This window comes from Rana temporaria, chromosome 7, assembly GCF_905171775.1.
Source record: "Rana temporaria chromosome 7, aRanTem1.1, whole genome shotgun sequence".
NCBI classification, from domain to species: domain Eukaryota; kingdom Metazoa; phylum Chordata; class Amphibia; order Anura; family Ranidae; genus Rana; species Rana temporaria.
The window spans coordinates 145,445,821-145,472,799 of NC_053495.1; the positions used below are offsets into that span (position 1 = coordinate 145,445,821).

Genomic DNA, 26,979 nt, shown 5'->3' on the forward strand with positions numbered 1-26,979 from the left:
AGCCTGAACAAATTGTACAGAGTTTGCAGCACATCTTTTACACCTTTCTTGGACTGACTGAAATGTTTTCATGCAATGAGCTTGCACCCTCCTTGAGAAATTGCAAAGATTTGCATCCTTAAGCCTGTATGGGCAAGCTCCAGAGCAATTGAGCCAACATATTACATTTGAAAATAAAATGTCTTGAGTTGTAGGCTGACCAAGCCAACATTTTACAGTTTAGCACCACAGATATTAATATCACAGATATTTACTCAGACTACAATTTCTGAACAACGTAGCAGGCATTTCACATCTAAAATATGAACATTTGGCACCACAGCTATTGCATGTTTGTGGACAGGCCACATTTTCTTAGGGAAGGAGCAGACCTGTTACATCTGGGAATAAAAACATTGGTGTCAGTTTCAAATTTAAAAGAAAAAATCGCAAATGCATATGGACTTTCACTGTACCACGTTCATATAAATGTATCCCCTTTATTGTATAAATCTACCGTATATCTTAATTGGATAGGCCTCAATTTCTGAGAGAGAGCAAGCACATTGCATCTGGAAGTAAAAAATGTGTGTCTTGAACTGAAATAGGGGAAAATATTACAGATTTGCATCAGATATCAAGCCTGTATGTGCGTGCATATTGCATCTGGAACAAAAAAGCAGTTTATTGTTTACTATTGAAATGAAATAAACAATTGGAAACATTTACAACACTTTTTATGCCTTTGTTTAAAATAGAAACGTAAAAAATGTGCATATCCCTATGCTACCACACCTATATTGCATCACTCAAACAAAAAAATTGATTGTTGCTAACACTGACATGTGTTCCCACATCCATCAGCTGAAATTCTATATAAACAAAGTGCAGTGCAAACTATAAAATAATATCACAAGTCTATATATAGAGTGGGTGCACACACACCTGGGGAGACAGCAGGCCTCCATATAACGTTCTCAAAGAAGATGGTGGATTGGGACCCAGCATTCAGCAGCTTTTGGTGGATTTATTTCAGGATTCGCTGGGCAGGCATGAGACTTGTGTGAAGGAAAATAAAAATTTTCATTGGGGAAGGCAAAGTTCTTAAGCCAGTTTAAGACCCATTTGACAATGAGATCCAGTTAGACTGATTTCAGAAGCATCATAAACTTTATTTAGCATGCTCTTCAAAAGGATCGCAAATAGTCTGGTAATTATGCACCCTAAAGAACTTGAAGTGCATGTTTGTGGGTGTATTTTACTGACCTGGAGCTAAACTTTCATACATCTCAGCTCTCTATAAGCCATATTCCAATAGCTTTAAAGGTAATGGTGTTATGGAATATGTGGCTACACTAATGTAAAAGATACAATGTGATAACCATCAGACCTTAAACACACCTAATTTACAAGGCCCAAAAAAGGCAAATTAACACTGGAGCTTCAAGGAGAAACCTACAACAGAAATATATTGTTTGGCATCTAACAAATCCTATGTTCATTCTGCTAAATAAGATGTTGGTTTATAGGTTGTAAAAACCTTGTCATATGAAAAATTTGTATGTGCCCAGGATAGTTGGCATGAAGTGTGTCCACTGAACATAAAAAAAATCAGCACCCCTTCAACACACTCCTCAGACCTTTTTGATTTAGTGAAAGTTCGCCATGAGACCCCCCTCTACAGGGTAAAAAAAAAAATCTACTGCATTTGACACCTGAAACTTTTACCATTTGAAACTACGAAGGACACTGAGTCGTGTTTGTGAGGACCAGTGAGTCTGATGCATCAGATTAGACCGATCTACAGCTACATATCTGATATATAGTCTAGGTGGACTCCGCTTAAGTATTTTTTTACTTTTTTTATTTGTTGCTTTATGTGATATTAACCCTTCACTACAGAGACACTCTATACAGTATTGTATATAAACGTACAATTAAACCTCAATCCAAAAACAAATTCATAATGGTAAATCAACAGCAGCTGAGTTAAAACATCCCCAGAATGTAGGTGAATAAAATATTCTACAACAGCTCTAGTTCAAATATTAACTCCTAATAAAAGTGCAAAACATGCTTAACCAAAGATCAACCCAAAATGAAAATGAATAAATCACGAATCCCAAACAAATGAACAAAAAAAATATGTGAAAACAAATCTTAGTCTACATAAGGGTGCAGAAAAAAAATTGTCTAACAAATCTTAACTGTCCAATGTATACAACAATCAAAATTGTTCATAAATGGTCAGTCCCCCCCCCCCTTTTTTTTTTTTTTCAGAAATAATTCACCCAGTAACTTCTCAAGTGGATGTAAAAATCTGAATCCAAGTGCTCCCTCCACCCAAATCAAGAAAATGCACTAAAAAAGCAATACCAATCTTCTTGGAGAAAGGCAAGGACAGCATAGATTTCCTAAAGATAGATGGGACACCTTATCCAAAACGGCTTTCAAGGGAGTAATCTTCCATATATGGCTCTGATCCTCAGGATTGATAAATGGATGAGCAGAATATATATAGACCCCATAGGAAAAAATGCCTCACTAAGTGTGATACCATAGATTTAATATATTTTATTTAAAACAAAAAAAACTACTCAAAGTGTCAAGTTGCTGGCTAACCATTATTTAAAAATCCTTAAGCTGAATCTCTGAATGTTCTAACTAGAAAATCAGGTGGAAAACCTCTGTGTAGGGTGAGGCTGAATTTGCAATCATTGTACACACCATACTTTTTTATTTGGTATAGATGACAAACTAGAGATTTGAATAGCATTTTGCTTACCGTATTTTTGATTAGAGAAGCGCCTTTTATGCTATGCAAATGGTACTGTTTAGGAAGGAACTGTTTGTTTAAAAATGAGTACTGTCTGTAAAACTATTTATTTGCACTAACATCCAACTTTTTAGGACAAGCTTTCGGGGTGTACCCCCTTCAAGGTTCAAGCAGCGCTAATACACAACGTTTTTGCAAAATGTTAAGACTATGTCTAAGGGGAAAAACACAAACAAGATGCATAGCAATGGTAGTTAAACTTAGATATTTAATAAGATAAGTAAGAGAGAGGGCTAAAGGGGGTGTAGTTGTGATGGATATAAACAAATGTATATAAGAAGGCCAGAGGCAACTGGCAAATGCTACAGTACTTAATATAAAAAACGGATTATGATCCAACCCAGGATTTTGCTAGAGTCCCATTAAAACACTACCAATCCACCTACCATAGGCGTGGGCAAGGGATGTGCCAGGTGTGCCTGGGCACACCCTAATCCTGGGATTGGCAACCTGTCATTGGTGGGCAGATGACAGGTAAACCACAATCCTTCCTTGCCAACCCTCAGAACCTGGACAGGAGAGGTGGTGGGGGTGCAATTTAGTGGAAACTATCTGCATTTTCCTCCTGCAGCAGCTGAAAGTAGGCTTCTCCTCCTCCCTTTTATCAACATTCAGCTGCCACAGGAGGAAAATTATAGGAGATTGGTGCTAATATATGCCACCCCTCAATTCCCTGTTCCTCTTCCTTCTGTTGCCTGTGTCCCCCATGTGCTCCCTTGCTCCGATTGTTTCAGGATGGAGAGCGGGGAAGAGAACAGTAAATATTTCAAGCGCATATGTGTTGGAGCTTTGAGGTGCACACTCTAATGCAATAGACTGCGCACACCTATGCCACCTACATTCAGAACTGAATAATCCAGAAGATGAGGACTTCTGCATGTTGTCCAAGATCCACAAGCCAGGAAATCCAGGCAGAATCTTCATAACAGGTATGAACACACTTAAAGCACAAATCTCAGGCCTTGTACAAAAGGTAATTAAAATCATTAGTCACAAATACTGCTGGCTTTCTGCAATACATGATTTTCTGAACAAGATCAACAATATACAGCAACTATCGCCAAATATACTTTAAGGGCCAGATTCAGGTACAATTGCGGCGGCGCAACGTAACCCGTTTACGTTACACCGCCGCAAGTTTTCAGTGTAAGTGCCTGATCCACAAAGCACTTACCTGTAAACTTGCGGCGGTGTAGCGTAAACCCGTCCGGCGCAAGCCCGCCCAATTGAAATGGGGCGTGTACCATTTAAATTAGGCGCGCTCCCGCATCGGACATTCTGCGCATGCTCCGTTCGCAATTTTCCCGACGTGTTTTGCGCGAAATTACGGCGGCGCGACGTGTTGTGAATCGCGACGTGCGTAACGTACTTGCGCCAAAAAAAAAAATTCAAAATTGACGCGGGAACGACGGCCATACTTTAACATGGTGGAGTAATTTTACACCATGTTAATAGCACACTTAACTTTGCGACGGGAAAAAGACTTGCGCCGACGTAACGAACGCGAAAACCGTTGTGGTTCGACGTAACTGCTAATTTGCATACCCGACGCTGGATAACTACGCAAACTCCACCCAGCGGCTGCCGAGGTACTGCATTCTAAGATCCGACGGTGTAAGTCAATTACACCTGTCGGATCTCTATGCGGAACTGATTCTATGAATCAGCCGCATAGATACGACGGTGTATCAGGAGATACGCCGTCGTATCTATTCTGTGAATCTGGCCCTAAGTCACTATGGATGTAGAATCTCTACAGATTTCTGCACACCTGTGGGACATAATTTTTCATTACCAGACCACACTATGAAAGACATGAATGTTTTTTTTGGTTCTCAAAGACAAATTCAAAACTATTCAGGAAATTAAAACTTTTGAACTAAGAATGATAATTCTATTTGACAAGGATAATGGACTTAATGTGGACCTCAGTTTTCTAAATCGCTCACATTTTTATGGCTACTCTTGCCTCAGTGACTCTTTTTTCCCTTTCCAGCCCATAGCCCTCTCCCTACGTTATCTAACTATTCAAGTTTAATTACGATTGCTATGTATGTTATTTTTCCCTCTGAGATTCTTACTTGGCATTCTACTAAAGCTTTGTGTATTAGTACTGCCTGGACCTTGATGAAAGGGTTACACCCTGAAAGCTTATCCTGAAAATTTGAATGTTGGTGCAAATAAAGTATCCTAGACTTTATATATACAGTATATAAAATCGTTTCTTCCTAAACCGTACTATTGGCATGTTTGCAAGTGCACTAATATGACTAAAACTACATTTAAGCTTGAAAAAAGATTTACCTTGAAGCTGGTTAGATATTATATAATATAATATTAGCTCAGCTATCTGCCAACTATGCTGTTTGCCCGGGATGTTTCTGCATGGTCTTTGGTCGTGTCATATCTCTAAAGATCCTTATACTTTAGCCTTGTACATATGATCGGATTTTCCGCAGACAAAGCCTCAGACTTTTGTCTGAAGGGCATTGGCCAAAAACTTGTCTTGCATTCAAACGGCACACAATTGTCGGCCAGCAAACACGAACGTAGTTAAATACTACATAGTTTTTTTAGCTCCTTAGCACGCCCCTTTGGAAAAACCTCCTGCTAATGTTTGGTGAGCATTGCTTCCGAGCATGCCTGTTTGTACTTTGGACTTTTGTCTGACAGACTTTTGTACACACACAAATTTGACAACAGATCGTTGTTCGTGGAAAATTTTAAAGCCTGCCATCCAATATTTGTCCATGGAAAATCCGACAAATTGTCCAATGGAGCATACAAACAGTCAGATTTTCCACCAGCAGCCTTTCATCGCACAACTCCCGTCGGAAAATCCGATCGTGTGTATGAGGTTTAAAGTATATGGCACCCGACAACTCTGACTCCACTGGAGAGACTGGAGCCTCATACACACAATCTGAATTTTAGACAGGAATTGTATGATGACAGCCTGTTGGCCGAAAATCCAACCGTTTGTATGCTCCATCAGACAATTGTTCTTGGTTTTTCCTCGGACAAATGTTGGATGGCAGGCTTTAACATTTTCAGCGGGCAACGGTCTGTTGTTGGATTTTCCGATCGTGTGTACAAAAGTCCAAAGTACAAACACGCATGCTTGGAAGCAATGCTCATCAAACACATTAGCAGAAGGTCCCCAAAGGGTGGCGCTAAAAAAAAAGCTTTGCCCAAATGTAGTTGTAGCCTTGCCAACCCAAGAAGTACTGACTCTAGGTAGGATTACCAGGTCTGTGGTGTTATCTCATAGTTTGTTTTAAGTTGAATTTTGAATTATTACCTGGCCTAATATAATATTCTTGGCCTAATATAGTTTGGGCTCATTATACACCCCCCACTCAGGCTGGCAGTGACCCACACAAGACTATCGATCCATGCTTTCTATTTGCCTTATTACTTTATTGCAATATATATGTGTGTGTGTGTGAGAGACTCTTCTCTGTAAGGTTGGGGTCTGCACCTTATTGCTGTATGCTCAATGTTGCGTGTCTTTTGTAAAATGAAATAATAAAAAAAAGTATTGTTAAAAAAAATCTACCCCTTACATTCTTCTTCTGTCCCCTTAAAATAACTCAACACACAGCCAATAATGTCTAAACCGCTGATAACAAAGGTGAGTACACCCCTAAGTGAAAATGTCCTAATTGGGACCAAAGTGTCAATATTTTGTGTCCACCATTATTTTACAGCATTTCCTTAACCCCTTTGGGCAGGGAGTTCACCAGAGCGTCACAGGTTGCCACTGGAGTCCTCTTCCACTCCCGCATGATGACGTCACTGAGCTGGTGGATGTTGGAGACCTTGTGCTCCTCCACCTTCTGTTTGAGAATGCCCCACAGATGCTTAATAGGGTTTAGGTTTGGAGACATGCTTGACCAGTCCATCTTTACTCTCAGCTTCTTTAGCTAGGCAGTGGTTGTCTTTGAGGTGTGTTTGGGGTCGTTATGTTGGAATACTGCCCTGCAGCCCAGTCTCTGAATGGAGGGGATCATGCTCTACTTCAGTATGTCACAGTATATGTTGGCATTCATTGTTCCCTCAATGAACTGTAGCTCCCTAGTGACGGCAGCACTCATGCAGTTCCAGACCATGACACTCCCACCACCATGTTTGACTGTAGGCATGACACGCTTGTCTTTGTACTCCTCACCTGGTTGCCGCCACACACGCTTGACACCATCTGAACCTAGTAAGTTTTTATCTTGGTCTCATCAGACCACAGGACATGGTTCCAGTAATCTATGTCCTTAGTCTGCTTGTCTTCAGCAAACTGTTTGCGGGCTTTCTTGTGCATCATCTTTAGAAGAGGCTTCCTTCTGGGACGACAGCCATGCAGACCAATTTGATGCAGTGTGTGGCATATGGTCTGATAGGCTGACCCTCCACTCCTTTAACCCCAGCAGTAATGCTGGCAGCACTTATACATCTGTTTCCCAAAGAAAACCTCTGGATTTAACACTGTGCACATGCACTCAACTTCTTTAGTCGACCATGGCAAGACCTGTTCTGAGTGAAACCTGTCCTGTTAAACCACTGTATAGTCTTGGATATTGTGTTGCAGCTCAGTTTCAGGGTCTTGGCAATCTTCTTATAGCCTAGGTCATGTTTATGTAGAGCAACACATTTTTTTTTTAAGATTGTCAAGTCTTTGCCATGAGGTGCCATGTTGAACTTCCAGTGACCAGTATGAGAGAGTGAGTGACCCCAAATTTAACACACCTGCTCCCCATTCACAACTGAGACCTTGTAACACTAACAAGTCACATGTCACAGGGGAGGGCAAATGGCTAATTGGGCCCAATTTGGACATTTTCGCCAGCTGTTTAGACATTCACTGAGTTATTTTGAGGGGACAGCAAATTTTCACTGTTGGACAAGCTGTACACTCACTACTTTACATCGTAGCAGTGTCATTTCTTCAGGTTTGTCGCACGAAAAGCTTTATAATTTACAAAAATGTGAGGGGGTGTGTGTGTATGTTTTATATATATTAGTGTGTGCAAAATATATATTAATTTAGTGTGTGTGTGTGTGTGTGTGTGTATATAATATATATTATAAAATCGTCAGATTCTGGCAACACCTATATTATGTTTATATATGTAGGTAGAGAGATGTGTATGTTGGATATCTTATGATTTGTGTATTAGAAAGCATATTAAAAGCCCTCTGAAATTAAATTCACTAATTTAATGTAACTGCTGTTAAAGGGGCTGTAAAGGTAAAAAAAAAAAATCCTAAATAGCTTCCTTTACCTTAGTGCAGTCCTCCACTTACCTCATCCTTCCATTTTGCTTTTAAGCCCAGGTTCACATTGGAGCGATTTGTCATGCGATTTGAGAGATCAAATCGCATGACAAGTCGCAGCCTATTGGCGGCAATGGCACTGTTCCAATCGGTGCGACACCGATTTTGCGGCGCCGCACCGATTTGCAAAAGTAGTTCCTGCACTACTTTTGCCGATTTCAGGTGCGATTTCTATAGACATCTGTGTATGAAGCCACACAAATGTCTATCAAGTAGCACCTGAAATCGCGCTGACCTTGCTACTTTGAAATCGCGCTACTTCAAGTAAAGTAGCACGATTTCAAAGTAGCATCAGTGTGAACCGGGGCTCAATGTCCTTTATTTCTGCTGAGAAATCCTCACTTCATGTTCTTCTGTCTGTAACTGTAATGTGACACTTTCTCCCTGGTGTGGAAAAAGCCTCTTGAGGGGGCGAGCAGGAGGGTCAGGACACCCACGAACACACAGATCCTTTCTCTATCTGCAAAGTAGAGAGCGTCGTGACTCTCCTGCTCGCCCCCTCCCTCCTCAAGAGGCATTCACCACACCAGGGAGAAAGTGTCACATTACTGTGTTTAGTTACAGACAGAAGAACAGGAAGTGAGGATTTCTCAGAAGAAATAAGGACATTTAAAAGCAAAATGGAAGGATGAGGAAAGTGAAGGAGGACTGCACTAAGATAAAGGAAGCGATTTAGGGAATTTTTTTTTATTTTTTTTACCTTTACAACCCCTTTAAGCTATGATGTTGTATTAGTCTTATTAGGTGCATTACTATGATGTAAGCTATCCCATCTGCTTTACTGATGAGTCAACTTTGAGTTTATGGATCATATTCTGAAAGCTCAGCTATACATTGTTAAAACTATTTTTAAAAATATATATATTTTCAACACTGGTTAACAAATGGCTTAAATCAAATTGCAGGTCCAAATCTCAGCTACATATTGCAGTTTAAATTAGTTTTTTTATGTCCCAAGTTCTTTGTTGACTGTTGGCAGCTATGTACAGCAGACTGAGTAACTTCTGTTTCTAAATCCAAGTAAATTATGTCACCTGAAACGTGACCACAAGTTGCTGGTTTTATTCTTTGAACTATAGTGCTTTGTGGTTGTTATACGGTATAAAGCGATACAATCGGCTTGATTAATTAAAGTGTGAGATGAAATAAGATTGAATAAAATTGTCCCTGATGTGTAAACTGAGGTGACCTAGAGTTCCCTTTTTTTTTTTTTTTTTTGTTTACTTCAAACAGCCAATCCGATGACGTACCTTTTTTTTTTTTTCTTTTTTTTTCCAATGTCCCAAGTGACGACAAGTATATTAAATCCCACTGAAAATACCCACATTGACTTTATTTCACACTTAAGTGGACCTGAGTTTGATATTCAGAACCACCAACCACAAATTGCTCCATTCTTCTTTTTTTTTTTACTTCCCTAACCACCAACAAATAAGGGAGAGAATGGCATGCTAAGAAGAACCAATGTAAGGGGGCAAATGGAGCAGTGCGGGGGGGAGAAAATAATTGCTAAGGTTATGCAGCTGGGGGGGGTTGTGCAATTGAGTGAACATCTTGAATTCCCCCGCACAGGCAAATTACAGGTTCATTTTAATTGCATTTTAACATGATTTGGTGAATTTCTCAAGTCCCTTTTTATTTTAACATGCTCAGACTTCGATACAGACATTTTTTATTTTTATTCACGTGTACCTTGGTATGGAATTTGACTTTTTTCTTTCATCCGTTGTCTCAGACATGCCTTTATCATCAGACACAAGAGATAAACTGCATGTGTTAGGAGATTTCAAATTATCACACCGGCATTAAATTGCCCTTTATATTTATGGCTTTAAGAAAGTTCATAATCTAAGTTCCTTGCCAGTTAATTTCCTGCTAATGAACATTTTACAGGTTCTCTTTTGAAAGTGCAGTTCTTCTTCCTAAATCCTTTTGTCTGTTCTTAATTACTTTTGTCATTAAGCATAATTTCTGGTCCACTGTACTCCTATTTCTCTATATGAGCTCTTTATCTACAGTACAAATTATCTTTAAGGCTATTTTCAAACTGAGGTGCTTTACAGGTGCTATAGCGCTAAAAATGGCGCCTGTAAAGTGCCTCTCTTGTCACTCCAGTGTGAAAGCCAGAGGGCTTTCACACTGTACCGGTGCGCTGGCAGGACGCTAAAGTCCTGCAAGCAGCATCTTTGAGGCGCTTTAGGAGCACCGCTCCTAAAGCACCCTTGCCTATTGAAATCAATTCAGTGGTGCTTTTAACCCCTTTTTCAGCCATTAGCGGGGGTTAAAAGAACCACAAACATGTTGATAAAGCACTGCTAAAAATAGCGGCGATTTACCGCCGATGCCCGCCCCAGTGTGAAAGTGCCCTTAGGCCCCTTTCAGACTGGGGCGGGAGCCACGGTGGCGGTATAACGCCGCTAAAAATAGGATTGCCGCGGGAATCAGCCGCTAGCGGTGCGGTATTAACCCCCGCTAGCGGCCGATAAAGGGTTAATACCGCCCGCAATACGCCTCCTTCCCATTGTTTTCAATGGGAAGGAGCGGTATACATGCCGCTCCTCTCACCGCTCCAAAGATGCTGCTGACACAAGATTTTTTTTTTTGTCTCCCGGCAGCGCATCACCTCCATGTGAAAGCCCTCGGGCTTTCACATTGAGTCTGTAGTGAAGGAGTTTTTCAGGTGGGATAGCAGCACTATTTTTAGCGCTGTACCGCCTGAAAAACTCCTCAATGTGAAAGGGGTCTTACTGAACTACATCACCCACCTATCATGGTATTAGATTGTGAGCTCTCGGGAGCAGGGCCCACCTAACCCTCTTGTATTGAGTTGTGGTGTTACTGTATGGCCTCACGTTTATATTGCAAAGTGCTGTGCAACCATTGGTGCTATATAAATCCTGTATAATAATAATGGTATGCACACAGCCAAAGTATTTGATTTACAAAGGCCCTGTAACCTTGTTTTTTGTTGTTACCATGTTACATTTTGAAATTATTAAGGGAAAATATATTAAGTTTTTTTTTTTTTTTTTTTTTACTTTTACAATTTTATACCGATTAAATGCTAGTCCTAAATTGACAATGTGCAGACTTAACAAGCAATCTAATCATTAAACAACTATGCAGTGGCCTGTCTTGTTTTCTGCAGATTGAAAGGGTTGGTTAGGTAGCCTTTCACATTTAACTTTCTTTTTGGTAAATCTAAAGAAGATTGTAAGTGTTTATGACCAGTTCAAAGTACATTACACTTGGCATGTAGTCACAAAGCATTTAACCCTGCTGTCACAGATGTAACTACTATATTAGTGGCATGTAAATAAATTCACAGCCGCAATAAGAGCATGGCCTTTCTCAGTTTTCCTGACATTTTCTCATCTGCACCAACAATGCTCCAAAACATTCTAATGGGTTCTCTGATGCCTTTACAGTGACAGTCACAGCCAACATTACGGTTTCTGCAGTTGTGTGAGTAACCTCTGTGGAAAATCATTTGCATACTTTGGTAAGGTGATCAGATTTTTTTTTTTTATGAAATCTGGGGGCATATTTTTATTTACTAGTAATGGTGGCAATCAGCGACTCTCTGCCACCGCCTCACAGCCTGTCAAGCCTCACTCTCCAGGTCCCAGCTATTACTGGGTGGGGGGTCGAGGAAGATCACTCCGTCGGGGAAGGCAAGGAGATAAGCGGGCGGCTGGTCGGGACTTGAGCCAAGGCAGAAGAACATGTGAGCGGACCTGCATGGGCATGCACCTGAAACTGAAGAAATATTCCCTTCGCTCCGACCAGCACATGATCATCAGAAAGGGGCACATATAATGGAAAAAAATATACCCCACTAAGCTAATGGGAGCGGTGGAGTGGGGGTGTGTAATTCAGAGTTTTGTTTTTTAATTCTGCACTGATTGTCTTTGAAATTGCCCCAGCCCCTGTTCAAATCCAATCCGGGGACAGACTTGTCCTCAATCTGGGGACTGTCCCTGGAAACCAGGGATGACTGGTCACCCTATTGTATGGTGACTTATAAGTACATGAGCAACAGTCTTGTGGGTCATGCCAGAAAGTACTCCCTAGAACAAATTCAGTTTTTCCTCCTTGTCTGGTTTGGATCAACATTTGGCCTCGAGTACCATTTTATGGGTCATATCCTGCCTCCAGCGATTCCTTTTCAAAGACTGCTTGCCTCTCAGTCCTTGGTGAAAGCCTTTCTAAAAGTGTCACTCATTGTTTCCCCAGTTTTTTTTCCAGGGACTCCATGGGTTCTCGGCCTGGTTCTGTCTGTTCTACAGAGAGTGCCCTTTTGAGTTTTTCAGGGATATGTGCCTGTCTACTCTTTTTTTACATGGTTGCCTTTCTCATGGCCTTCACTTCTGTAAGGCAAGTTTCTGAGCGACCTTAAACTATTTCTATTTATGTTTTCAGTAAAAAAAAATTGGAATTTATTACAGTTGCTGACACCAATGCTGGCATTTCTTAGTGTCCTCACCGACACCAGGAATTTGGGGGGGGGGTGTTGTGTCCATTGACACCACTGCTGGAGGATTATTGTACCCCAACCTCTTCCTTGTGCATTTTAATGTCCTACAAAAAATGCAAGAGAACCAACATTTTGGGGGCTTGTGGTATATTATAGGCTGTTTATCTTGAATGGGCTGACTAAGTTGACACAATGCACCTTAATGCATGGAAATTCAGTGCTATTATGAGGTTCTCTTTAGAGGTGTCAAAGGCCACACTTGAGACCCTCTCTTTTTCAGTTATGTTGACCACACAAAATGAGAAGGTCTGTATCTGACTTCAATACAGGAGGAAAGTCTTTAACTCCAGCCCTACCTTTATCCTGTGCAGTTGTAAAGTGGTTGTAAACCTCAGATATTGAAATGGACAAATTGGACAAATAGATTAAATCTGTTTCTGTATAGTGAGTACTGAATTTTTCCTCTGCTATCAACATGAATCACTTCTGACACCCAAGAGAAAGGCGATGGTAGGTACCAGTAGCGTGACAAGGTCATCCAGCGCCCGGGGCAAAGATGCCAAACAGCACCCCCCTTTCCCTTAGGAAAAGGGTTTGGGAAAGGTTTATTTACATTTACCTCTCCCCGTTCTTAAGCTCTGTGACCTGAACGCGGGACACCGGCTGGGCTCCTAAAGACAATGCACCTGTACGTGCTTATGCCCAGCCGTGCCGATCTGCCGACGTATATCGTCGTGCAGCAGTCCTTAAGCGGTTAACAGGCAACAGTGCGAACATCTGCTTCTATCTGTAATACTGATTTATCTTAAAAGAGAAGTGTTTTTTTTTTTTTTTTTCAAAATACTTGCCTAGGTGGATGCACCGTCTGTCTGATCAAAAAACATAAATAAAGTGGGCACTAGTCTTCCTACACATCGCACAATCTTTGTGTCTCACAAACCCTATTTTTTGCCATAAGTGTGTTTCGTGACTTCAAAAAAAATAAAATGCTCTTACATTAAATGTCAATAACCTCATGTGACTTTTCGTCAATATAAATTAATTGTGAAAGAAAAAATATTGTGTGTGTGTATATACACACAATATATTAAAATGCACACCATTTTTTTTAAAAGGGGGGGAAAAAAGTCCTTTTTGTATTTTAAATACAAAGTTCAATGTCAATGTTTTAATTGCAATTCATCCCATACCGCTGCCTGTATACTTGTGGACTGCAAGTGACGTCACATTCAATTGCCGAGTAGAACGCACGCCGTGGTTCAGGTTACCTGGCAGTGGTATTTTTAGACCAGGCTGATCGAGCTGGTGCCGCTTTGGGCACATTAATGTGTAAGCTCATTATTTGTGAGACTAATTTTATTGAGCCAATTTTTCTTAAAATGGTGTTGCACTATTACCCTGTAACTTTTTTTTTTTTTCTCCTTTTTTTTTGGTGAACGGTGCTTATCCTCTGATGGGAGAACATGTTATATAGAGGAAGGAAAACCTGTCAGTAATAATCCCAACCAGATGGAGATTTACAAAGGCTTGTTTGGCCCAGGGGCCTCATGGTTCTGGTGAGTGCAGAAATGGCATCACTGGTGGTAGAGCACTCTTTTTTTTTTTTTTTTTTGTATCTACGGTATAGAATTCCCTTTACAAAAGCACAGTGGATGGTATGGATTGCAATTAAAACGCTGTCATTGAACTTTGTATTTAAAATAGCACAAAGGACTTTTTTTCTTTTTCCTTTCAAAAGTTTTTTTGTGTGCGTTTTAATATATGTGTACGTGTGTAGAATTTTTAAATTTTTTTTTTTTTTTTTCCTTTCACAACTATTTATATTAATGAAAAGTCACATCATATTTTGACATTATATTTAATGTGAGGGCATTTCATTTATTTTCTCTTCTTTTAATCAAGGAACGCACATATGGCAAAAAAATAGGGTTTGTGAGACAGATTGCATGATTTTTGAAAGTTTAGTGCAGTGGTTTCCAAACTGCGGCCCGTGGCCCTTTGCCTCCCTTGGAACACTATTCCTCCCTCTGACATCAACAATGGGGTATTGCTCTTCCCACTGACACCAATGATAGAGCATAAATTCTTCCTCTGACACCAAAGATTGTGCACTATTCCTACTACTGACACCAACAATGGGACACTATTCCTCCCACTGACACCAATGATGGGACACTTTTCCTTCTAGTACCACAAATGATCTGACAATATTCCTCCTATGGGCACAAATGATGGGGGCACTATTCCTCTCACTAACACCAATGATTGGGAAATAGTCTTACTCCATTTTGCCTCCAAACTCCTTGAACCTTTAGTCTACAACCGACTGAGCGACCACCTCATTGAAAATAACCTTCTTGATCGACTTCAGTCTGGATTTCGTCCACAGAAACTGCTCTTCTAAAGCTCACAAACGACTTACTAATAGCTAAAACCAATGGTCATTATTCCGTACTCTTATGCCGCATACACACGATCGGAAATTCCGACAAGAAAACCATGGATTTTTTTATTTTTTTTGGACAGAATTTTGTCTCTAACTTCTGTTGCATACACATGATCACACAAAATTCCGATTGTCAAGAATATGGTGACGTACAACACTACGAGTCGAGAAAAATGAAGTTCACTGATTCCGAGCATGCGTCAAATTTATTCTGAGCATGCATGTATTTTTGCGTGTCGGAATTTTCGACTAAAAGATCACATCAAACTTTTTCTTGTAGGAAATTCTGACCATATGCGTAACTCTTGGACCTCTCTGCTGCCTTTGATACAGTTGATCACCCCCTCCTCCCCGAAAAACTAAATTTTGCTTGGTATCCATGGCTGTGCTCTCCTCCATTGGTTCTAATCTCACCGCACCTTCAGTGTCACTTACAACTCTACTTCCTCCTCTCCAACACCTCTTACCATTGGGGTCCCCCAAGGTTCTGTAATAGGACCTTTACTATTCTGGATCTACACCTCCTCCCAGGGTCAGCTGATAGCCTCCCATGGCTTCCACTACCATTTATATGCCAATGACACCCAAATCTATGTCTCTACCCCTCAGCTCACCCCATCGGTCTCCTCACACATCACTGATTTACTAACCGACATATCGGCCTGGATGTCACACCACTTCCTAAAACTGAATCTATCTAAAACCAAGTTCATAATTTTTCCTCACCCACGTGCCCCTGTCCATCCACACATGCTAGGGTACTAGGGGTAACCTTAGACTCTCTAAAGTGTCCTTTCAGGCCCACATCCAATTCCTGTCCAAATCATGCTGCCTTAGCCTCCAACATCTCTACAATATGCCCCTTTTTAACCAATGACACCACCAAGCTCCTAATTAACTCCCTGGTTATCTCTCGCCTCGACTACTGCAACTCACTCCTCATTGGATTACCTTTTTATATACACGATCACCCCTTCAGTCCATAATGAATGCTTCTGAAAGACTCCTCCACCTTACCAACCTTTCAGTGTCCTCCATCCCTCTCTGCCAGTCCCTGCACTGGCTTAAACTCGCCCAATGAATAAAATTCAAAGTACTAACAATAATTTACAAAGCACAGATCACATTGTAATGCAACTGTAATGTCTGCCTTCATTTTGTTAAGTGCTGCACATAGTTACATAGTTAGTCAGGTTGAAAAAAGACACAAGTCCATCCAGTTCAACCACAAAAAACTAAATAAAAAAACACAGTAAAATCCTATACACCCAACTCCATACCCACAGTTGATCCAGAGGAAGGCAAAAAACCCCAGCGGAGCATGATCCAATTCGCTACAGCAGGGGAAAAAATTCCTTCCTGATCCCCCGAGAGGCAATCGGATTTACCCTGGATCAACTATACCTACAAATCTTAGTACTCAGTTATATTCTGTACATTTAGGAAAGAATCCAGACCTTTCTTAAAGCAATCTACTGAGCTGGCCAGAACCACCTCTGGAGGGAGTCTGTTCCACATTTTCACAGCTCTTACTGTGAAAAAACCTTTCCGTATTTGGAGGTGAAATCTCTTTTCCTCTAGACGGCAGGCAGGTGCAGCACTATGAAGTGGCATTAGAAGAATTTTGATATCTCTGATCTTTTAGTCCAAACAAGATTATCTGTTGCTCAATAATTCCTCTAGCGCCGTTCTATGGAAGCAGTAGGTTTAAAGAGCACACCAAACTCTTAAGATAACTTCTTTATTAACATCAGCTTTTCATATATAACTGACAATTTCGCAGGCAGTGTATGTACAAACAGGTGTTGAATAAAGTATAACAAATGGTGGTTCAACTGTTCAATCTTGTCATTCTACATAAAATTGTAGATATATTTCTTTATTTAGTATCTGTACTCTCACTTTAAGTTATTTAAACACTTTATGATCTCTGAGGCTTAATCAATAGTTTTACTCGCTCTATATTGCCGTTTGCTGGAACGTTTGCTATTGCAGTTTGATAGCACGTTTTGAGGTTTGACCATTTGCTGTTTGATGGCACATTTTAACGTTTGGTGGTACTACAAGTGAACACGTACAACTAGTTCAGTATACAGTTCTAATCACACTATTAACAATAGGAACACGTATTACTGTATTAAATACCTATTTTGGCCACTTGCTTCCATAAAACTGAACTGAGTGGTGTGTCTGTTCAGATCTTCTCTCTCTGGTGTAATGAGCTCTAGCAGCTCTGCTAGGAACTTTCCGGACAAAATGAGTGTAAGGCTGGGTGTGATTGGCCAAGACTCTTGCTCAGTGTGAGATTGTCTGTGATTGGCCAAAGACTCCTGCTGAATAACAAAAGCTTCACTCTCTATGCTTTTCTGGTTTCAATTCTACTGTGTCTTGAGCTTACCTTACAGTCACACAACAAATCTTAAAAGGCATATTCTTTTTGCTTCTGTGAACACAATATACAACTGTTACATGACATCCATATATAAAGTTACAGTAAATAACTCTGCTGTTATCTCTCACATATGAGCATATGAATTGTATTAAGGTTATTAGCAGGTCTAGCTGTATATGCTTGTAAGTCACATTAGCAACCTAGGACAGGTCTTAGATGGCCAGCTACAGCACAAACTGTTGGCGCTATATAAATCCTGAATAATAATAGTAGTTCCTCTCACTAATACCAATGATTGGGAACTATTCCTCTTCCACCTAACCACAGGGACGCTCATTTTTCACTACCACTGACCACAAAGCCTGAAGCATTATCTGCTCCCACAGTCCGGCCCCCCTAAAATATGAAGGACAGTAAACTGGCCCTTTTTTATTTAGAAAGTTTGGAGACTCCTAATTTAGTGTGTTTTCACACTTAAAGGGGCAGCTGTCATATAATATATTTTTTGCACAGTTTGGCTCTAAGGCTCTAAGACTGAGAACTGAGCTATCCAAGACTGCTGATTGCTCTGTTCTCACAGCTCCATGAGCAGACAGCTGATGATTGTTGGTCACTACTGTCTGTCCCCCACACACTCACTGGTGTACTGGCCTGTACTGGATTACTCATGTTCTCAGCAGTTTGCTGAGTGCATGAGCCAGGTGCCGGTCCATGGTTGTGGTCAGATCCCGACTTTGTTGTCCTGGTTTTGCCCCAGCCTGGACCGGCTCTGGAAATCGGCTTTGGGGGGTAGTGGGCTTAGGTCCGGTGTTTGCTGAAAACGGGTCACAGGATTTCAGAACTAAATGCACTTCTGTGATCCATAGAAGTAGAGCCAAACAAGCTTTTGCTTTTACTTCTTTTTATTTAATATAAATATATTTTTGTCTTGTATACTTCTGCTATACTGCATAGCCAGGTAGGTAGCACACTTTTTGCCTAGTTTTTAACAATTTAGTTTTCAGTGTCATCTCTCCAACTGCTTATTGAAAAATACATTGGCATTATCACCTCCTTCCAATAAGTAGGCAGCTGACCCAAGAACGGTCACACTGACCAGGAAGTAGAAGAATGATCCTCTTGACCCACAGTTGTGTGCATCAAAAGAATGCCTGGCCAAAATAATTATCCTTTAAAAACCACTTACCCCCCGGACCATATTGCTGCCCAAAGACCAGAGACCTTTTTGCGATTCGGGACTGCGTCGCTTTAACAGACAATTGCGCGGTCGTGCGACGTGGCTCCCAAACAAAATTGGCGTCCTTTTTTTCCCCACAAATAGAGATTTCTTTTGGTGGTATTTGATCACCTCTGTGGTTTTTATTTTTTGCGCTATAAACAAAAATATAGCGACAATTTTGAAAAAAATGAATATTTTTTACTTTTTGCCATAATAAATATCCCCCAAAAATATATAAAAAATTTTTTTTCCTCAGTTTAGGCCGATACGTATTCTTCTATATATTTTTCGTAAAAAAAAATCGCAATAAGCGTTAATTGATTGGTTTGCGCAAAAGTTATAGCGTTTACAAAATAGGGGGTATTTTTATGGCATTTTTATTAATATTTTTTTTTACTAGTAATGGCGGCGATCAGCGATTTTTTTTTTCCGGTACTGCGACATTATGGCGGACACTTTGGACACTTTTGACACATTTTTGGGATCATTGGCATTTTTATAGCGATCAGTGCTATAAAAATGCATTGGATTACTATAAAAATGCCACTGGCAGTGAAGGGGTTAACACTAGGGGGCGGGGAAGGGGTTAAGTATGTTCCCTGGGTGTGTTCTTACTGTGGGGGGGGGTGGACTCACTAGGGGAAACACTGATCCTCTGTTCATACATTGTATGAACAGAAGATCAGCATTTCCCCCGCTGACAAGACCGAGATCTGTGTGTTTACACACACAGCTCGCCTGGTCCCCGCTCTGTAACGAGCGATCGCGTGTGCCCGGCGGCGATCGCGCCCGCCGGGCATACGCACGGGAGTCGGCGGCTCAAAGAGCCGACGTAGAGCTACAGGCTCTCGCCCAGGAGAGCCGACCTGCCGCTGTAGAATGACGGCGGCTGGTCGGCAAGCAGTTAATGGGTAATCTAGTCAAATACTGTCAGTGGTTTAATATCATAAAAGGTAGCCAACGGTATAAAATTCCATGGAGACAGAAGCTGTTGTTGAAGAATTGTATGTGCCCAAATCTGCTGAAAATTAGGAATTGACTTGAATTACTAATTTGGCTGATCTTCCTTTTTAATTAATATCACATGACCAATGCCTCAGAATATAGTCACATTGGATCAACTGCAATACAATCCTTGTAGCCAAGGTATGTCTGGTTTCATTTAAAGCTTTATAGTAGCAGTGGGTCTTATTTCACAATAGGTTTGCTTTTTCATGCAGTGCTTCAGGCAGGCATCATTTAATCTTGGCTTTTTTTTGTTCTTTGTCATCGCCTAAGAAAGGAATCCTTGATGTTATAAAACTTGATCATTTTAGTGTACATTCTGAAAATAAAAAGTATTCAGTATTGCATCTTCCCATGCCCTGACCATGGTGTCTTCAAGCCTCTTGATTACATACATGAAAATACTCAACCTAATGTAAGAGTACAAACGAAACATATAATCTAGGTAAATGCTGTTATGAGGATCAGATCCATCAATTTCAGATATTGGCTGCTCTGAAGATGGTCATGGCAAGTAATCAATGATGTGTTTTTTTATTTATTTTTTCCTTCTTTTTTTTTTTAAGTTTTATGAAGCAATTACTTGAATATTTAGGCTGAAAAAAATAATCCCAAAGGCAAGTGTGATTAATAGCTGGTCTGTCTAAAAGGCAGAGAGTAATTGTTGCTTCAGGTTAAACTAGGGCATGACCCTAAATCTGTTCTCCTCCTCATTTGTAGATATGCCCGAAAAAGTAAATGTGAGGTTGGTTATCTAACCTTTAGTACAAGGACAAGGAAAAATAAATGGTATAATACAGAACATTTAGTCTACACATTACAGCATCCCAGGGGCATGTACACTGATAAAAAAAACCTTAGTGTACATGACATTGGTTGGCTTTTTTATGCCCTTTAGTTGGAGGTTTTCTGTTTTTTAATTTTGAGGTTTTTTTTCTTTGTTGTTCATTAGCCTCTCCTGCTGGCCTTAAAGTCCATACACTGAGATTATTCATCAATGCAGTGCTGAGGTTCTGTGCTGACAGAGTGCTCGTGTGTTCCCAGCACACTGACTGAGCTGTCTGCCCGCTAATTACAGTGATCATATGATTGGGAAACTTGCTCTGCCTCCCAGAATTAACCTGCAATTAAAGGGCTGCCAGGAGGCAGAGGCAAGCCATAAGGGGTACTTGATACAGTTATTCTGAGAGGATTGTTTATACTGCCACCTACAGGAGGACTTGGACACAGGCAAAGAAGCATCTGGTCAGTCAGGTAAAAGCTCTTCCAGCATGTTTTAGTTGTTTCTAGTGTCCTAGTATGACGGGGTGTTATCTTTGAACCTTTAAGGAATATTTCCCTATTCACTGTTACTCACAAGGTTGTGTTGCCTGCTGCCAGGTGGCCTTGCCCTGTAAAGACCCTTTCTAGCTGTACACAAAGAAAATGTGGTGATGAGGCCAAGGACTGCCTTCCTTTCGCCTTTCACCTTAAATCTTTACTAAGCCACTCCCGAAGAGGTGGCCTAAAACCTATTGATCCCAAGATGAATCCCCTTTTCAGACATATCTACTGATATTCGTGGCAGCACTTTTTTTTTTTTTTTCTGTTGGCGTTGTCTGGCAGCCACTCAGGAAGTGGTTTTAGATCCCCACTTGCTGGGGATTCTGTTTTTTTTTTTTTTAATACCAGTCTGTCCCCCCCCAGCAGGCAAACTAAAGCTTTCACCCTGTGCCCCATAGAAGAGAGGGCACAGCATGGAAGCTTTACTTTTGCTTGTGGGGATCGGGGTATGGAGCCGGGGAAGGGGTCCCGTGGCCAGGCTGCATTGGCGGGGCTTGCCATGCATCTATATCTCTCAATATCATCTTTTTTTAAAAAAAAAGGAAGGTTTGGGGTTAGGATTGTTTATTTTTGTTAGGGCTACTACTACTTACAAATACTAAAAATACAAATCATAAATAAATACAATAAATTAATACTATGCAATAATAGGTAAATAATTAACCCCTAACATTAACCCTTAACAAAATAATAAACTCCCTAACACAAAATGTATTTTTTATTATTATTATTATTTTGTTTGGGTGTTTAATATTTTATTAATACTAATGTACTTAATATATTAAGGTTAGGGGTCATTTGTGTAAATATTGCATATTTTATTTCTCATCTTATAATTTATTTATTTTTTGTATTTTACATTTTATTTATTCATATATTACTTTTATTTTTATTTTCATTTGAGCAGAAAATCGTGCAAATGCATACAAAATCATAAACATGGCGCATTTCCATTCATTTCTATGGGAATAAAGGCATGCCAAAAACACACAAATCTTACCCAATTTGAGCTACTTAAAAAGCTCCAAAAACGTTTTTGAGCTCCAGGAGTTTGGCTTCAGGCAGCTTGCAGTGGAGATGTGAACTCTCTCCATAGAGAATACTTTTTTTTTTTTCTCCAACATTTTGTAGCTTCAAACTACAAAACGCTGAGGTGTAAATGGGGCCTTAAAGTTGCATGAAAAACCTTTCACTTAAAGCAGAGTTCCAACCACAATTAGCATTTTTTAAATGTATGTCCTTTCATACCTGCGTTTTTATAATATAAATCTGGTCACTTACTATTTTACAATCCGCCACCGATCCGCATAGATATTCAAAAAAGATCGTTTATAAAACTATGTCTACACCGTTGTTATTTTGCTTGTGGGCATTGTGAAGCCAACAAGCACTTCCTGGAAGTCTTGGATGGGGAGTGATAATTGGACAGCGCACTGCATCCTGGGAAATGATGACACACATTTCCCAGGAGCATTAGAGCGAGATGATGTCAGAATCCTAGGTGCTTTCAAAGGCAGATTTCGTGGGACCGCATAGCAACAGGCATTTCCATTTTTTTTTACTTTTTTAGGTCTAATGAGCACAATAATGGAAAAAAAAATTTGGGATGGAAACTCCACTTTAATGCTGGCATTAGATAAGACTTGAACATACTCTGGTAAAACTGGGAGAACTTCTAAACAGATGAAAACATGGCAGCTTTGCCTAAAAGCCCAAGAAGCACTGACCGATCTAGTGGAGTGTGCCTTGACAGGAGAAGGTAGAACCATAAAGCTGTATTAAACATGTTTTTTTAAAGCACTTTCAGCAGCTGATTTTATTACTTGTGAAGTATGCAGCTTCTTTGTTTTAATCCTTGCCTATGTTCACGTTTAAAATGGTGCTGTGATTGCTGCCCCCTGTTTCAGGGTGGCTTATTTCTCTTACAGCATCCTATGGAAGCAATTTTCATGCAGGGACTGGAGTTGTCTCCCTGCACTGTGTACATTAATAGAAACACACAGCCTAGTAGCCTAAGAGGCCTCCTATTCTCTTCTCCTTCCCATCTCCAAGCTGACCAACTGGCCCCTCTATGCACTGTCCACTGTTTTTTCCTGTGAAGACCGAAGGTTTAGGGAAGCAACACTGAAACGGCAGGAGCTAGCAGCAGTAAACATTTAAATTTGCTGTGGTTAATTTGACATCATAGCAAATCTTTTATCGGAGAATGAGCACAATAAAATTAACAATGTGTTACGCAACATAACTAAAGAAGTTGGAAAGCTCGCTCAAGAGCTAAGGGGAGAGATCGATCAGCTTGGAGAGCGCACGGCCACTTTGGAGACTAAATTTGATGAGACTATACAGTATATGCATGCTCTGGAAGAGGAAAACGCCTATCTTAAGCACACAGTTTCCCAAATCCAACTCCAACAAGAAGATTTGGAGAACAGAGAGCGGCGTTCGAACATAAGGATCCGCGGGGTCCCTGAAACTGTCAGCGATAAGGACCTGCGGGTCTATCTACTAGATCTATTTGTTACGCTTGCTCCTCGCATACCTGACATAGACTGGCGCTTAGACAGAGCACACAGATCTCTGGCCCCCAAACCCCCTCCTGGATCCAACCCGAGGGACATAATAGTCCGTTTCCACTATTATGATAGCAAGGAAGCCTTAACAACAGCTACACGCAACAAGAACCGCATTGATTTCAAAGGTTCCAAGATCCAGATCTTCAATGATCTCTCTCCCATTACCCTGGCTAAAAGACGCAACCTTCGCCCAATCACAATGCACCTTCAGCAACATCAAGTCACCTACAGATGGGGCTTTCCATTCAGGCTCTCAGCGTCCAAAGATGGCACACAATACTCCATTAGAGATCTCCACGAATGTGAAAATTTCACCCGCAACCTGGGCCTACTACCTGTTCCGGAGGAGGAACTACAGCTCCCACCGCCTGCTATGGCCACCAGACCCCTTCTGGCCCCCGCTGCTATCTGGACCCCGGTTCGGCGAAGACAATAGAAGGCTTTCTCCACTCCACAACGCTCTAATTTATCTAGACCCCCCACCTGAAATCCGAAACCTTGATATACATCCCCTTGTTTGTTCTTTTTGATACCCAGATGCCTAGGATCACGACCCTCCTCTTCTGGTGTCTGCGGGGAGGGCTCTCCTCTACAACCCATCCACACAAATTTTTATTTTTTATTTTTCCTGCTGTTTCAGTTTGAGGTGCTAAGTTCTGCACTAGGTTAATTGACTACATCCGAGGCTAATAACTTTCTACAGGAGCGGGCCACGACCCGTCGCTCTTGCTGACCGTCATGTTTCTCTATATCTCCAAGGTGTTCCACCTTGGTCCCCTGAAGGACTTTTTTCCTTCAGGCTTTCAAAACATGTTTTTTTTGTTTTTTTCTGATGTAGGTATCCTATTTTTCTTACTGTTTATTTTTGCCAAACCTCTTCAATTTTTCTCAGGTCCTTTTTTGACCTGTTATTGGTTTCTTATCTTGACACAGGTTATAATGTCCTCATACATTGTCTTACCGCTCAGAAATGCTGATGTGTATATGTTTTTTTCAGTTGTCCTTGGGTTGGAATACCTCCTTCCCGTGAATTGTATTCAGATATTTTTTGCTTTTCTACCCATGTATGTACTATGGCTTTAAAGATTTTTTCTTGCAATGTCAAGGGCTTGAATTCCCTACGAAAGCGCTGGCTGGCGCTGAAGGAATTCAAATCCTCTGGAGCTGATGTGGTGATGGTTCAGGAGACACATTTCCGCCCAGGAGGTTCCTTTAAATTTGCATCTAGATTGTTTCCCACAGTTTATATGGCCTCGGACCCATCTGGGAAGGCTGGAGTAGCCATATTGATTAAGCGTTCTTGCCCCTTACGAATCCTTGCTTCAAGTCTAGACCCCAAGGGTAGGTTTGTCCTCCTGAGCTGTACCCATCTGAATACTTCCTTTACCTTAGCTAATGTTTACGCTCCCAATTCAGGGCAGATTGGCTTTCTCACCGGGGTTCTTGAACGGCTGCGTTCTTTTTCTCAGCCTTTCACGATTATCGGTGGGGATTTCAATATGTGTATGTCTCCTAGCAGAGACAGACGTGTTTTATTTCACCAGACCCCCTCTCTTCAGGTTCTTAAATTATCCACCTCCTTCCGTAAATTGATTAGGTCCCATAATCTTTTTGATGCGTGGAGAGTGAAACACCCTATTCAACATCAATATACTTTCTTTTCCCCCCCGCACAAGCTATATTCTCGCCTAGATCATTTCCTAGTAACTGCTCCCCTGCTACCTAACATAGTCTCCTCTGAAATAGACCCTATAACATGGTCTGATCATGCCCCCATTACCTTAAGCCTAGCGCTCCAGACAGCCTCACCTAAGACTTGTCACTGGAGACTCAACGAATCTCTTTTACGACATGCTGAAACTAAGGTTAAGCTCCTCCGGAACATGGAAGAGTTTTTTTATTTAAATGTAGGCTCAGGCCCTGACATATCTACTGTATGGGAAGCTCATAAGGCTTTTTTTAGGGGCGAGTGCATCTCAGCCGGCTCGTGCCTGAAACGAGATTCTATTAAACTAAGATCGGAGCTTGTGGCCCAGCTGCGGACAGCGGAGGCACAGTTGCTCCGCTCTCCTACGGTGAGTCGCTTGCGTGTGGTGATTGCTATCCGCAATCGCATTAAGTCCATAGATACAAACAAAATTTCGAAGTCAATATTATGGTCCAAGCAAAAATTTTATGCGGATAAGCCACACAGAATGCTTGTTCATAAGCTTAAACCCCGCCCTTTTCTAAATATCCCTGATCATATAATACAGCCAGATGGCTCGCCTACATACTGTCCCCGGACCATGTCTGAAGTTTTTGGAGATTATTACAAAAAACTTTATAATTGCTTGAGCACTGACCCGCAGACCCAGTTTTCACAAGACGGACTAGACGCTTTCCTATCATCCGTACATCTCCCAAGACTCTCATTAGATCAACGTGCCTCACTAAATCAACCTATTTCCACTGAGGAACTGACTGAAGTAATTAAACACCTTCCTTCACATAAAGCCCCGGGCCCAGACGGTCTTCCATATTCCTATTATAAAGCATTTTTGCAGATTCTTACTCCACACATGCTAACTCTCTTTCATTCGCTACTTCAGGGTAAACTACCGCACTCCTCATTTTTGCATGCTTCTGTAACCGTGATCCCAAAGCCGGATAAAGACCCATCCTCCCCTGATAATTACCGTCCCATCGCCCTGCTAAATTCAGACTATAAAATTTTCACCAAAATTTTAGCAAATAGACTCTCTCTAATTTTACCAGCACTAATTCATAGAGACCAAGTTGGATTTGTTCCCATGCGACATGCAGGCGACAACACACGTCGGACAATTGACCTTATTGATCTACTTAACAAAACCAAGAACCCTGCTTTGATCCTTAGTTTAGACGCCCAAAAAGCATTTGATCGCCTTAGTTAGCCATTCATGTTTGCAATTCTATCCCGCTACGGATTCTCGGGTCCCTTTGTCCAAGCTCTTCAAGCCTTATATTCAAAGCCCACATCACAAGTACAACTCTCCTCACATCTATCACGTACATTTTCCCTTAGCAATGGTACAAGACAGGGCTGTCCTCTGTCGCCTCTGCTCTTTATCCTTAGTTTAGAACCCCTAGCTGCGGTTATACGGAAATGTCCGGATATTAGAGGCGTTCGTCTTCAACACACGGAATATAAACTGTCCCTATTTGCCGACGATGTCCTCCTCACCCTCACACACCCGCACTCTACTTTGCCACATCTACATAGCGTTCTAGATGCCTTTAGATGCCTTTCAGGGTTTAAAATTAATGCTGCTAAGACAGAAGCGTTACCCATAAACATCCCTCCACCTCTCTTGTCTTCCCTCCAAAGCAAGTATAATTACCATTGGTGCTCACAGTCACTTACATATCTAGGGGTTCAG

At 41.0% G+C, this 26,979-nt stretch overlaps 1 protein-coding gene across 1 annotated transcript in view; it reads left to right on the plus strand.

Moving 5' to 3' along the window:
- LOC120945719 overlaps window positions 1–26,979 on the plus strand; it is a 630,725-nt gene that overhangs the window by 100,181 nt on the left and 503,565 nt on the right. The window lies entirely within an intron of this gene.